The 12,899-nt window shown below is 39.9% G+C and overlaps 1 pseudogene; it reads right to left on the reverse strand.

Annotated features, from left to right (window-relative positions):
• Positions 1-10,445: 10,445 nt before the first annotated feature.
• Positions 10,446-11,774, reverse strand: LOC116659224 (annotated as a pseudogene).
• Between the last annotated feature and the right edge of the window lie 1,125 nt (positions 11,775-12,899).

The raw sequence follows: 12,899 nt of genomic DNA on the forward strand, positions 1-12,899 counted from the left end.
GAAACAGAAGAGGTGAGTGATGATACGGAAGGAATGTTAGTATCGTGTTGCAGTCCAGTCTCAAAGGAGGCAAAGGGTAAGACATTTTCAAAAAGGCTCAACGTGTTAAAGTAGGAGCTGATTGCAGCCTTCATCACTGCTGTTGGAGCAGATCACTGAGTCAAGTTACAGGGCACGAAGGAGGAAACAGGGACCTTGAGAAATGGAGGTTGCTGCTCTGAATTACTCAGTTTAAAAGTCTGCCAGTGAAAGAAGTGAGTAAAAAGGTCTTTTTAATGTTTTCTCTATTTTTAATATATATAGTATTTTATGACTTACGTCTCAGAGGCCCTCTCATAAACTTTTCAGAGTAACCACTCATCTGAGAGCTTTAAGTAGGTGATTGAACAGTGTACACACAAGCAGGAGCTGTAGTCTCGCATGGCATTGTCATGTATTTCCTTGCCATGGTGGCTGCAGAATGTTCACAACCATCTCAAGGCTCAGGTTTTCCATGTGCTAATTGTTAAGTATGTCCTACTGTATTGCAGAATATTTATAGAATGGCTGCATGGATAACAAAGAAAGAAATTTACCAAGTAGAGTCTACAGTTTCAGGAATTAGTGCAAAAGTAAAGAAAAGAGACATGAATAAAGGGGGCGGGAGGAGGTTCTTAAATTAGGAAGGCATGACCCAATCACAGGCAAGCGAGAGCACATGACGGGGAAAACATGACTGCTTCAAGACCAGGGTGGAATTTTAATGGATTTAGGTCATAGAGAAAGCCAGAAGGCATGAGATCTGCAGCATACTTTAAGAATTAAAACAACTTTCATTCTATTAATTTATGTTACTGGCCTTGGAAGAATATATCTAGAAAGGATAGGCATTGTCTGGAGGAAATAGTGAATTAGATTCTGTGAGATTAAGACAGGCATTCAAGTTACTTAATCTTGGATTTCCAGTGTTACAGGAATACAAAATAACGCAGGTGGTGCAAACTTTTATCTAGGTCATGTACATCTGCTGTTTTAAACCAGTTCTGATGAGTCAGGCTGGCTGATGCATACAGTGTATGCCTGTGTGTGTTGTATTAAGACATGGCTGGAGTTGGATGGAATTACTGAATTTTAGGAGAACAATGAGATCAGGGGCAATGATGTTTCCTTAGAAACAGGAATAAATGTGAACTACCTGTTAGGTAAGGGTTATTTACGTGTTTAATGTAGTGACACATTCATTAGAATAATTGTTCACTCTCGTATTAGTGAAACAGAGGCATAACGCGTACTGATGATAATTCAAGGGGCGATAATAGAGAAACTCTTTTCATCCTGAGTTTATGCATCTCCTCCAACTCAGTGCCGGGAGTGCTAATGAGCAGTGAAAGGGGCAGGTTTACCCTGCAGGCTTGCCTGCATTTTGGAGATATTAATCTTTAGGAACGAAAGGTAGAGAGCAATGAAGAAAACTTTTAGCACTGACGTGGTAACCAGTAACCGGGATGCACTCTTTGCTAACTGTGACCTCACTGTCTTTTTTATAAAAGGAATTATTATTGAATTTTCATTTAAACTTGTGTCTACCTCTGAATCTCTGTATCTACTTACAGAGCTTTAGCTTTGCCCGGGCCGATTAACAGTTGATGTGTATTGTGCTCAATTCTACAGTGTAGGGTATTTTTCTCAACTGATTCTATTTTTCCCCATATAAACTTTTTTCCAGCTGATGTTAACTTGGGATGTTTCAGATGAGGGAGATACTCGACTTTCATATTTATACGAGACTGCAAGGAACACCTCCCTTCAGTGCACTGATTTTTACTTAGATGGGCCCCTATTCACATGTCTTTTAACTTAAGACTAATTTTGTAAAGGACTTAACATTGGATTTTGTTAGTTCACCGTGGGTCACCTCATGGAGGTACATATTAATCAATTTACCTTGAGGCTTTTTATTCTGCTTATGACAGAATTTATTTTATTATAAAACCTATTGGCTCTTATCCTAAAATTAGAAGCTTTATTAGAACCCAGAAGGATAATATTCTATTTATCTTGTTTATCATATTTTCAACTAACCACAAAACATCAATTGTATTTATTGTTGTAACAATTGTATTAGTATTTCACTCAATATTACTGGCTTCAAGTTTTACTGTTACTCCTACATACTGATTATGGACACATCAGATAAAGTCCTACCAGTCTTAGCATTAAATTTTAGTAAAATGTATCTATTTTAAGAATAGGTTTTGTGACATAAATTGAAAGGGAAGTCTATTTTAAACTATATCTCCATTTATTACACAAAATTAATTCACAAAAGAATTGTTGAATTCCTTAAGGGCAAAATGATAAATCATGAAATGCCTTAAAATCTCTCACAATCACAAAATTGCCAAATTGATGGAATAGCTATTCGCTCTAAATTGTAATACACTTAATAAACATTATGTGCCCTCAGACAAAATAATATTTTCCACAGATGTTTGGGGTTCTGGAAAAGAAGAATAAGTTTTAAGGGTGGTGGAGATAATCGTGACATATTCTTAGCTGATTCACGTAAGCTGGGTGTGGGAAGGGCATTTGGGTAACCCTCAGCGTATTTTAGCATGTAGATCCTTGTAAATCACCACTCAGAGTCATTGCTTTTTCCTTAGGTTAAGCAGTTTCTTAGATGGGGTGAGCAGGTAGTTGGTTCATCTTTTGTGCATTAATTTTTGCTTCAAAGGCTAATCCGTTTCATGTTGCTGTGGAGAGTGAGTTTGTCTAAGATATTTATTCTGGATGGTGCTGATTTAGAACATTATTTCCTTTTGTGACTAAAAAGACAATAGTTTTTAATAGTTGGACAGGTGCATGAGGTGCTGTGATTTTTGATATAGAAAATACAGTGTCTGTATCAAATGTTGATAAATAACATAAATACTTTGGTTGCACATTACAAGTACATTTTTCCCCTGAACCCCTTGTTTTTCTCTTTTTAATAACACTGTATATTTCTCTTTCTCTTCAAAGCCGTATTTCTTGGGTCCCTTTGCTGTTTCCATTTTCTTATGTCTCACTTAAATCTCTTCTGGTTGTACTCTGCCTTCCAGCACAGTCGTTCCACTAAAACACCTCTGTCAGAAGTACAACAATTCCCTTTTTGGCCAAATCCAATAGAAAACATTTCATTCCCCAATTTTGAGGTGTTCATTTATAATGAGCCTTTTTTTTTCCTTACTGTGTGTAAATGTTTTCCTTCCATATATTTTCACTGGAGTGTATCCTGAGCTAATGCCCTCAGGGAAGAGTCTGTGGCACAGTAGAAAAGAGAAATATATAGCCTTGGCCTCCAAAATCTTGTCTTAGAAGTGTGAACAATAGAAGAAAATGGGTCCATAGGGTGGACATCATGCTGTTGAAGTTCTTGGGAAAGATTTTGCCTCAGTTTTGCAAAAGGGAAAAGGGAGAGAGGTCTGTGGGTCCCCGGAGCCCTAGGAAAGGGACTCTGTATCATTTCTTCAGGAATACCTTGGGGAAATTGGGAACGCCCTGGACAGGAGCGACTGTCTGGCCTGTCTGCATGATTTATTCATCGGTAGCCTTGCAGAATATTTCTGTATCCTTAACATGGCCCAGATGTATTGGAGAACTTGCCATGGGTCATGTGAAAAGGGAAGGTCAGGGTCTCAGAAGTACCCTGTGTGAACAGAGGATCTGTCACAGTGGCAGCAACCTTAGTGCTGTAAGATGAAACCTTAGAGAGAACGAAGGCATCTTTTTCAGAATTAAAGAAAGTGACTGAGATGGAGAGTTGGGCCAGTCTAATCAAATTAGGAGTGTGGCCTCAGAAGTCAAGTTTGTAGAAAATCTTTCTTGAACTTCTCAGGTGTTATGGACTGAACGTTTGTGCCCACCCCTGGTCCCCCACAAACTTACACATTGAAGCCCTAACCCCCTAAAATAATGTTTTTTTGACATTTTCTTGTGGTAGATCATTATATCTTCATATTCAACTGAGTCCTCGCAATGACTCGTGTATTCAAGCTGAAGACCGAACGTGCTCTGTCATGTCGTCTTAGCTTTAACTTGTGCCTCTTTAAAACCTTGTTGCTGCCTAGACGTAAGAACATAATAAATGCTCATTTTAGAAAATGTAGAAAAAAGAGAGAGAAATAAAAATAAAGGTTTTTAGAACTAGTTTTTACTAAATTTTGAGTCTTTCATTCCAGATTTTTAAAAAATACACTCATTGTTATTAATATACATTTGAAATAGACAATAGCTAACATTTGATAAACCTTTACTAAGGCGCAGGCCTGCAAAAACTGGACTTAAATGAATTGAGTGAATACTCAATGTCATAAGGGAGATTCTGTAACTATTTCTGACTTTACAGATGTAAAACCTGAGACACAAGGGTTGAAATGACTTACTCAAGATCCCATGGTAAAGCATGGGCGAGTGTTCAGTCCCAGGCAGCCTGAGTCTAGAACCCACTCTCTGAACCACCCTACAGCTGTGGACACAGATGTGGCTTAGACACGGCACAGGTGGGTAGGTGACTGTGCAAAGCTCATGTGCATGTGAATGCTTACATTATCTGCTTACACAGCAAAAATCACACTTTAATGTGCTTTTAATGTTTTTGTTCTAGTGACTTACATATAAATTTCTATTAATAATAGCCTATATAGCTGATGATATTTTTCACCTAATATATGAATTTGCATTTCCAATAACATTTTGTTGAAATAATTTATGTTAATATGATAGCAGTCATTTAAATAGATAAACCACATTCCATACCATAACTAACCTATCATGTACAGAACAACCATTTTATTAATGGACACAAGACTCATAGTGTTACAAGAAACACCTTGGCTCATAAAACTTTGTTTAAAATTCGAATTATTTGTCTAGGATAGTTTCTTAGGTGTAGGAATCTTTGGAGTAAAAAAATGATGAACTTTATAACCCTTAATTTGTACCATCAGATTATACTCTGGGCCATTGGATTGATCTGTGATTTCTCCAAGATTATAAGAAAGCATTTATTTTACTCAACTTTTCCCAACAGTAGGTTTTAATATTCTTTTTTAATCTTTGAAAATATATGTCTCTGGTAGGTAGTTTGAAGGGATGGTATGCTGTTCTGTACATCTGTATTAAATAATGGGTCTCTGAAAATAAAAGTGCTTTGTTCATAAATCTTTTAGGGCATTCTCCAGAGGTAGGTATGATTACAGCCCTTTATTTCCTTATTCATTAATTAAACAGAAATAAATCATGGTAACCTCTTCTCTTTCTTTTTTGTAAAAAAAAAATTATCTTTACTAATTATTACGAAAGGTCTGTACTATGCTGACATTTGTGCGATCTGTTATTGCTGGAACGGGGGAGAGGAACTGAGTTATGACATTGGTGATGAAAGCTCGGGAGTAGCCATGTTTGGATGAAAAGCTTTTGATACTACTTGGATGATGCAAAATATCAAACGCCAAGGACATCTTCAGCTTCTCCTGTTATAAATACAAGGGTCAGCCTCCATTCCTCTCTCTCCCTTACCACTCTGTCCTCATTCACTCCATCATCAGTGGCTATCAACGTAGCCGTCACAACACATCCCAAATCTGTCTGCTTGTCTCCATTCTTCTCCAGTCACTCTCAGTCAAGTCAGAGTCACCTTTTGCGTGGACTGCCTGTGACTGGCTCACTGCTTCTACTCAAAGTCAAATTTCTGTCTATTTCTAGCCTCTAATTTTTTTCACAGGAACCATGATTATAGTCGGTTGTGTTGCCTTCTCCAGTTGTTCATTGCCCCTCCCCTAAAGGACCCTGCGTCCTTCCTTGCCCCACTGCTTAGACTTTGCCATGTGAGTCACTTCGCCTATGAGAACGTGAGTGAAAGTGATGTGTGTCTCCTCTGAGAGGGAGCTTTTAAGGACATCATGTGGTGGTACCATCACTATTTTTCTTTTCCCGCAAGAGCAGGGATGCCCTAGACAGGGTTGGGTCCTTCAGTCTGGACCTCAGAGGGAAGAAGGTAAGTGGTGCAGAACCCCAGTGGACCCATGGCAGGTGGTAGCGTACATTTTGTGGCTGTACATGGCACCCTCACCTAAGTTTTCAAAATATAAAACAGATAATGTTGCTTTCCTCTTCCAACACTGCAAAGGTTTCTTATCATGATTAGAGACAACTGAAAGTTCCCCATCAAGGCGTGTAAGGCTCTGTATCATATGGACCCTGCCTCCTGCCAGCTTTCATCTGACATGGTTCTTTTCATGGTTCTCTGCTCACCCCCAGATCCCACAGTCCAGTTGTATCTCTGCCTTGTGGCCTCTGGCATAGGTGTTCTCGTCCCACAACAGGGCTCTCCCCCCATGTTTGTTGCTCTCTCTTAGTTCATCCCAGTTTATTTCCTTGTGGCATTCTTTGCTATCCAGGCGTATTTGTCTAATTGATTATTTTCTGTCTCCTCCCTCTAGAATCTAGAAGCAGGGGCTTCATGTATCCTGTATCCTCATGCCTAGAATGAGACTTGCCCTGCAGGAGATACTAAGCAAACACATTTTAAATGAGTAATTGCATCTCATTCCCTTTGCCACGTCAAATTTGGTGCTGGTCAGAATGCTGTTTCTCATTCCTCAGCCTTTTCCCATAAGATTTCCTTTTCTCTAACTGTCTTTAAACATATCTTAACTCAGAAAATATTACCCACTCTTAAAAACTTGAGTGTTCCTTTAATTTAACATCGTGGCCACAATTTAAACACCTTATCTTCTACACTGAAATTGTTCTTATAGTTCCCCCATGGGCTTCTGTGTTTGTGTATGGACAATGATAGTGTAGTACAGTGGTGAACTGCCTGGAAACCAAAGCCAGGATGCTCAGGTTCAAGTGCTGGCTCTGCTACGTACCAGCTACGTGCCCCTGGGAAACACCCTGAGACCCTGTGAGCTTTGGTTCCCCAACCTGTGAAATTTAATCTGAGCAGCAACAGCATGTTCCTGAAAGGTCACTCTAAAGAGTAGAGAGTTAATATGTGTAAAATGTTTTCAATAGTGCTTTTATAGAGTAAATGTTACAAAAGTTTGGATAAATAAAAATTAAACTGTCATATTTATTTTATTTCCACAGTCCCTTGAACTTGGATCACCAAGGGTTGTGGTAATAAATGCCTTTTGAAATAGATGGAACAAAGGTTCAGTTTTTAGGTCTTTAGGCAGAAACTTAGACTTTCCTAGTGATAAATTGATTGTGTTTCCATTCCAGTGTCAATAATGCACAGTGTTGTGCAAGGAGGATTGAATTAGGAAGAGATTGTGAGAATTTTATAAGAGTTTTATCTATTTTATTTATGTTTTTGGAGGTAGACCTAATATGACATGCTAATAAAGAGAATAGGAGGTATGAGAGAAGGGAAATATCAAAGATGACACCAAGTCTTCTATCCTGGGTATTCGGAGGGTGATGCCTTCTATTGAAAATGGACAATCTTGGGGCTCCTAGGTGTGAGGGATGGGGAAAAATATAATCCTGTTTTGGTAATGTCAACTCTGTGATATGTATTTGACTTCCATGTCGGGATACTGAAGGCTCTTTTATGCTGTTGCTCATAAAGTCTTGGACTCAACAGAGAGGTTAGGGCATTAAAATCCACGAGAGAAAATGAGATCATCTTGGAAGAAAGAGTAAACACAGATGAGCTACAGGTGAACCTTTGGGCTCTCAGGCATTTATACATTTAAAGGCCAAGTGGAGAAGGTGGAAGTGTCGCTGCTCTAGACTGGTAAAGAATCACCAGAGATGTTCAGAGAGTCAGTGTTAAAAAGTTCCACGTGGTTTTGCTACCAGCTTCAAGGAGTTGAGTGTCTGAAACGGAGCTTGCCTCCAAATCACAAATATTTTGAGAATATATAACATCTTAGATTTGCAAATAGTGCTAACTTGTGAGCGAAATTCTTTCATGTTCGTCCCTCATTAGTATTCAACAATACCGTTTTCCAAGTAGAGGAAGCTCTTGAAACTTAGTCACATGCATTTTAATTGGCGAAGCATTTTCGGATGTTTAGTAAGTTCCGTGTTTTGTGACAGTATACAACATTGTTTTTCTGTGAGCAGTTAAATCAGGGGCAATGATAATTATTTTTCTGTACAATTAAAAAAAAAAAATCCCTATTTTGAGGAAGAAAAGCCCTGGATGCTGCATGCTCCTCGCTTGTGTTTCCAGGCCATCACTTTCCATTTTTACAGCTTCTAGTGCTCTCGTTCTCAGCTAAAATCGTGTCATGTCTATCAAGTGTAATTTCCATGTCTTTAACTTCCCACTTCTGCAATCAGTCTCCTGTGAATTTTTCAATTTCAATTGAGGTCATTGTGATCTGGATCACATCCAATTTACTACAAATGTCTCTGGCATACTTTCCGTGTAAGTCTGACACATCAAAAACACCCATTCTTTGGCATCTTAGAAAAAAAAAAAAGATCTTAAGTGTTGAAATGCCTTTAATTTTTCTTTTTTGATTTGCAAAATTTGACCACGAATTTAAAATTATGAGTCATCCAGTCTACTCTTTGCTTATTTTCACATGATTTACTTCTCAATACTAATGATGTCATAGAGCCATACTGTTTCAGTGTTTACAGAGAAAAAATATTTTAGAAGTAATTCTATTCCCTTTTATATATTGTTGTGGACATGAGTCAGTTCTTATAATTAAGGACTATAAGTGTCAGTCCTCATTCAATTCTGAATACGCTTGCATAAGCCTGGTGTAAAGTCTAGAATTAATAGTCAGAAGCATGTTGTTATTTTTTCAAAGAGCCAAAGTGTAAGATGTTTAATATTTTGAAATGCTTTTTTTTTTTCAAAATTGTGATTATAAAGGCAATTAAACCTTCCTGAATTAAGCAATCCTGTCTCTTTGAAGGTTATTATGTCAAATAGAAAAGCTCTTAAGTCAATTGAATAAGGATTAACTACCTGGAGGGAATATTTTAAACTGTTGAATTAGCTTTCTCACAGGAACTGGAGGAAAGTCAGATGAGTGTCTTTTTATTTATAAGTCAAAATCTCTAAACAGGATTTCTTTTTTTTTTATCCAACAGAACTTCTGATGAGCAAAGATTTCATAGGCAATTAAGAAACACAGTGCTAAGATAAATCATGAGTATAAAACTTAACATCTCACAAACTGTAAGAAATTGACTTCATGTTAAATATGTATAATTTAGTGGGAAACTAAATGACTACAAGACACTTAATAAAAAAGGAATCTGGTGTCCACAGATTATAAATTGTCAGAAGTCATTTTGGGGCTGTATTTTCCAAGATTAATTTTAAAATGAGGATAGAGTTGCTAATGTAGCATTTTTAAGAGACAAGTTATTATTTAGTGATTTTAATCTATAGATAGATCTTGAAATCTATCTGGACCACATTGAAGATAAAATAAATAACTCTAACATGAAAGGAAGTATATCAGTTTTTCTCATAATTATGTCTCTAGCACCTAACATAGAAAAAATAGAAAGTATATTTGTTGAATGAAGAGAAAAGCACATACACACACTTCGTGTGATTATTCTCTCTCTACAAAGCTGTGTCAGAGTCCCCAGGCTGGCTGCCACGTTACCTTCAGCAGCGCTGGCCACGTCCCTGGAGAGACGCTATGCCCCACCTTCTTCAGGTACCTGCAGTTCTAGTCCTAAGACTAGGGACTGCCCAAGAGGCAAGTCCCAAGTAGAACTGGGAGTCATTCCCCATTGAAGCGATCATCAGGCCTAGAACTAGGATGCCAAGTAAGCCTCTTTGTCTTACTCATCGTGAAAAGTCCAACTTTCTCAGGTCGTTTCTCATCCCTGGACTTTTACCGTCCTATTCATGCCATAGGCTGACCTGATCCCACACCCTTTCCTGGACTCCCCTTGCTTATCACTGCCACCCCAGGCCATTGTTGCCACCTCCTTCCTAGCAAGTCCCTGCTCCCTTGTTGTGCACACCACCTCGGTCTGTCTCCAGCTGCCATTTCACCGAAGGTACCCCCAGTCCTCTTCTCTCTAATCTGTAGTCCCGTCTCCATGTTATTTCTTGCATGCATTTACACTGGGACATCAGACATTGCTAACTCCAGACTTCTGTCTTCAGTCGACAACCTGCCCCACCTTCCAAGGTAACCCATTCAGCTGATCCCTCTCTCATTCTGGAAACTCTTCCTTCACTTTGTCACGGGAGACCCCACACTCCTGTTTTTCCTCTACTTCACTGGATGGTTTCTTTCCTGATTTTTAATCTCTGTCTTTATTTATGTTTTGTACGCCAAACAATATAACGTGACTCAGAATTTGGACTTTGCGTCTGTTCTCCAAGTCATGTCAGGGAATCCCATCCTTTTTTCCCCCCTGCCTCAGGTTTATTTGTACAAACAGCACAGGTGGACATGAGCCCCATGCAGACAGCAGCCCAGGGGTCACACCGGTCCTTCTGTCCTCACGTCAGTCGATGAAGGCCTCTGCTCTGGAGCCTCGGTGGGGGCCTGGGCGCCTTTGGGAGCCTGAGCTGGAGCTGCAGCTGGCGCTGCGGCCTTGGCCTGAGCCTGTCCCTGGCCTTTGGCGGGCAGAGCCTGAGCCCCTCGGCGGTGCTGCGGGCACGCGCACGTTCCCCGAGCTGGGGATGAGCGGTGCGGGCGAGTGGACGGAGCTCGCGGCCGCCCTGTGGGTCCTGGGCGTGGCCTCCTTGGGCTTCACGGGAGCCCCGGCGGCCTCAGCACATGTGCTCGCGGCCTTGGCGCTGTTGGCCTGCGTCTCCTTCAGGCCCTTCTTGCTGTGCCTCTTGGCAAAGCGCGTGTTCCTCAGGAGCTTGGGGTCCACCCCCTTAAGGGACATGTGTCGTCGTGATGGGGGATTTTTGATGCCGTTTCTGTGCCATTTGCGGGACTGGTTGTGTGCGGTGCGGTTCTTCGACGTGGCCGCGTCTGCACCTGGAGGCCGAGAGCGCAGGTCAGGGCTGGGGCTCGCCGCGCGGGGCCTACGGCTGCCGCCCTGGCCTGGCCGGGAGGTCCTCAGTCGCCTGGGACCGGCGAAAAGGGGAGTCCCATACTTTTAAATGCAATTTAAAGATTAATGACTCCTTAAGTTATATCTTGAGTCGCAGCTTTCCCCCTATTTGCATTTTCAGTTTTGAACTTGATATTTCAATTGGGGGCCTAACAAGGATTTCACACTCAATGAGGCCAGTGCTCATTTGTTGAACCCTGTCCCCCACTCCTCCCCATTTTAACCAAACGCATCACCACTCACCTAACTTACAGACTTTCTTGTATCCCTTATTCTTCTCATTTTTTATCTCTAATCCTAATCAGTGACTCCCACTCTTTCTTCAAAATATTCCTCAAATCTTTCTATTTTCCACCACTTCTGTAGCTCTCATACTGTTTCACATCATCATTATTAATTGTTTGGCCTATTACGAAGGCCACTGTACTAGACTCACTGTTTCCCATTTTCTCTCACCAGTTTATTTACCATTGGGTGGTCAGAGTTGTGCTTTTAAAACATAAATGGTTTAGCACTTGTCATAATTTTTTATAATAGAAAATTATAAGAGAGTTCTGAATCTCTGTGATTACTAGAAGGCTGTGTGTGATCTAACCCTGACTGTTTCTTCTCTCCTGGCCGTTGCCTTCTTCCCCAGCTTACCCTGTCCCCCTCCTGGTGCTGTCTCCAACAAGTCGGCCACGTTCTCGCATCAGGAGCTCTTCAGGCTGGAAGTTGTACCCGCGGTTATCTCCATGGCCCATTCCCTCAGTTCATTCTCACGCTTGCACGCTTCTTCGAACACTCCTGAAGTAGTGACAGCTGTCACCATGCACAGCTCACTCACTTTTATTTTTATAATCCCTCCCCATGGACTTCCTCTGATTTGTCCTTGGCTGTAAGCCGTACACCAAGAACAGTGCCCCACATAAAGGATCTCAATACTTGTCAAAATAATAAGTAAATAAAAATTACATATATTTTGTATAACAGGTAGGTTTTTTTCATAGGAATCATGTGGTGAGTTACTTTTACAATAAGTGATTTTTTTCTCCTGAAGCGTAGTACTTGGCAGATGTTGGGGGGAGGGGTGACTTGAAATAATTCAAACCATCTGTAACGTATCTATTCAGTATCGATATCTAGAAATCATTAGATGACTAAAATACTCATGTTAATTTTTAATTGACTGCCCTTGTTATAAAATAAAACTTAACCTTTAAAAATCACTCTATGTAACTACTCTATAATGCATTATTGTTTTATCAAATCATTTTGTCAAATGTATACGACCAGCATCTCTTCTACTCGGCTGAAACCTGAATGGGTGTGACACTGTTCCGACATGCTTTGGTACTTAGGAGGCTGCACCAAAATCTATGGACGTCAAGCATTGTCTTATTCCTTTGTTTTATTTCGAAGAATACGAAACTCAGAATACTTGTGTAAGTTAAAATGCTATTACAGACCAGAAGGGAAAGGGAAGATTGAAGAGAAATATTTGTCTCCCGTAGATAACTAGAAAGAAACATCCACGTAGTCACACACAATAGGTTTTACAATGGGATCATGAATCCAGCAGCTACATGGCAAGTGGCATGTTTTTCACATTGAAGGAATTTGTCTCCATCTATATAATGGTCTTCTATGTTATGCAAGAATAACCACATGCCTTTTTGACCCAGCAAGAAAGCTATTTTAAAGTGTCTAATCATCCGCTCATGTAGCTTTCTAAGATGCAAATGCAATGAACTTCCTTACATTCTCTATTTACATTTTATAAGACGTAATGGTGTCTTGTAAAATATTTATGTTTGATTCAATGCACTTATTGGAATATCAAGTGATTACTTCTCTCTCTAGTGAAGAAAATGATATTTACACCCGTA

This window comes from Camelus ferus, chromosome 23, assembly GCF_009834535.1.
Source record: "Camelus ferus isolate YT-003-E chromosome 23, BCGSAC_Cfer_1.0, whole genome shotgun sequence".
NCBI lineage: Eukaryota > Metazoa > Chordata > Mammalia > Artiodactyla > Camelidae > Camelus > Camelus ferus.